Source organism: Penaeus japonicus, unplaced genomic scaffold (genome assembly GCF_977035675.1).
Source record: "Penaeus japonicus unplaced genomic scaffold, GWHDUDI00000001_assembly GWHDUDI00000024, whole genome shotgun sequence".
In the NCBI taxonomy this organism is placed as follows: domain Eukaryota; kingdom Metazoa; phylum Arthropoda; class Malacostraca; order Decapoda; family Penaeidae; genus Penaeus; species Penaeus japonicus.
In genome coordinates this window covers 14,038,610-14,041,109 of record NW_028234426.1, presented here as the reverse complement: position 1 = coordinate 14,041,109, position 2,500 = coordinate 14,038,610, and the positions used below count along the sequence as shown (strand labels likewise).

The following is a 2,500-nucleotide window of genomic DNA, read 5'->3' as shown; positions in this document are numbered from 1 at the left end:
TGTGTTTGTGTGCGTCTGTCTACGAGTTTCTATTTGTGTTTATGTGTCTGTGTCCTTGTGTATCTGTATATGCGTGTATTTCTGTATGTGCGTGTGTGTGTGTCCATGAGTGTGTGAGCGTGTGTGTACATGAGTATGCCTGTGTTATTGTTGATGCACGTACATGTTTGTTTTTGTATGTGTGTTTATTTGTGTGCATTTCTTAATGTTTGCGAATCTATCAGCGTATTTCTTTCTAGGCTGAACAAATTTCGAAATCATTCTACTTTTTATCACTCATATTTCACCCCCCTAAAAAATAATAGTTGTAGTCCTTTCTCTATCCATCCACTTCGACGAGTCAAAATAAAATAAAAGAACACGAAAAGAAATGATAAAAAAGCCATCCAACTTCTGTTATGCAAATACTTTCTCCTAAATCAACAACTCCAGGCAAAAATAATGCTCACAGAAAACGTAAAACAACAACATAAGCTTATGATACGCTGTTCTCGCGAGGTTCCAACCCCACAAAAAAGGTATATTTGCTATGTGGTTATTCCTCTGAACACTTTCGCTGTCACTTTCTCATCATGAAAAGGGAAAGAATATAAACATTTGAGAAAGAGAGAGAGAGAGGGAGAGAGGATGAGAAAGAGAGAGAAAGAGAGAGAAAGAGAGAGAGAGAGAGAGAGAGAGAGAGAGAGAGAGAGAGAGAGAGAGAGAGAGAGAGAGAGAGAGAGAGAGAGAGAGAGAGAGAGAGAGAGAGAGAGAGAGAGAGAGAGAGAGAGAGAGAGCGAGAGAGAGCGAGAGAGAGAGAGAGAAAGAGAGAGAGAAAAATAAAAGGAAGAGAGACAGAGAGAAAGAACGAACGAATGAAAAAAAGAGAAAGAAAACAAAGAAAAAAAGTAATCAACATAATCGACTGTTGTGTCTAGTCTATCGCCATCAATCGACACTGACACGCACCATCAATCATGTCATCCCGAGTTATTATTACATCAACCACTAATACCAGAAAAAAAATTACTTTATTTTTAGGATCTTGAAACAGCACAAAGGAAAAAAAGAACTTTTAGACGCTGGATTTTAGAAGCTTCTAGAACCAACAGTTGGGAATCACAGCCAGAGTCTCCTTCACAGTCATAGTGAAAGGAGAAGCAGATGCACAATACACTGTACATCTCGATATTACACTCTTATTGAGAGACATGACCGGGAGAAGTGTAATGTCTGAGATGCAGCTACATGGTTATGTGTTGTCTCTTTCTCTTGTCTCTTCTGCTTCTGTATCTTTCTCTCTCATTTTCATTTTCGCTCTGTCTTTAGTTTGCTTTGGTTGTTTTTCTCTCCTCGTCTCTTTCTAGCTCTCTATAGTTGTATTTCTCTCCTCTTGTTCTATAATTCTCTCTCTCTCTTTCTCTCTCTCTCTCTCTCTCTCTCACATTCTCTCTCTATTGTAGTTTTTTCTTTACATTCTCTTCTGTTGTGTTGTCTCTTTTTTGTTTTTTATTTATTTTCTGTATTATCTCCTTGCTAAGGTTTACTTTTGCGTCTCATTTTGTCCATCTATCTTCTTTTTGCTTATTTGTCTTGCTTTGCTTTCTCTCTCTCTCTCTCTCTCTCTCTCTCTCTCTCTCTTCTATCTCTTCCACAAACTGTTCTCCTCAATCCTTCTGTCATCCTGCATTTTGATGATACTCTGCCTCCTCCTCTCTTTCACTTTGCTTCGCTCCCTCCCTCCACCTTTTCCTCTCCCTCTCTTCCTCCGTCTCTTCTTTCTCTCTCCCTCTGGCTCTCCTCTTCCCTCTGGCTTTCCCCTCGTTTTCTCTTCACGTCTCTCCGTCCTCCTCTCTATCACACCTTTCTTCTACCTCTCTTTGTCTCCCTCCCTTTCCCTCAGCGGCGTCCGTTCGTGACTCCAGCTGCAGCACAGCATCCCCGGGCGGGCGCAGCACAGAAACCAAGAACACACCGGCTCCGATAGCAGCCACTTTCTCGCGATTTACAGCCGAAAGTGCGGTAGATGCTGCGGATAGCGGTGCCGGCGTGCGAGGGTCCTGCGTTCGGTAGGAGGGAAGGCTTCCGGCTATTTCTCGGGACTTGGCAGACTTTCGAAAAGTGTGTTAATGAACGACAGTATTATCTTTGTTTAATTAAAGAATCTCGAAAAAAGAAGGAGAAAGTTTTGATATTGATATGGTTTGTGTTGAAGGAGTTGATATCTTGAAGGCGATGCAGTGTTTGATATCAGGGATGGAGAGAGATAGAGTCGCGAGAGTAGAGACACAAGATAGAGTGAAGAGTCGCGAGATTAGAGACACAAGACAGAGTGAAGAGTCTCGAGAGTAGAGACGCGCAGAAAAGTGCAACATGTTTCAAAATCATCGCCAGGCACAGACACTCGCGTGACAGAAGCCAGGGCTGCAGGTGGCGTGGTGGATGGCAGAGGAATAGAGGAGGAGAGAAAAAGAATAGGGGAGGGCTGAGGGGAGGAGGGGCTGGGGAGGGGGAGAGGAGA

At 42.8% G+C, this 2,500-nt stretch overlaps 1 protein-coding gene across 1 annotated transcript in view; it reads right to left on the bottom strand.

Moving 5' to 3' along the window:
* Cht7 (chitinase 7) overlaps positions 1 to 2,500 on the bottom strand; it is a 104,036-nt gene that overhangs the window by 20,101 nt on the left and 81,435 nt on the right. The window lies entirely within an intron of this gene.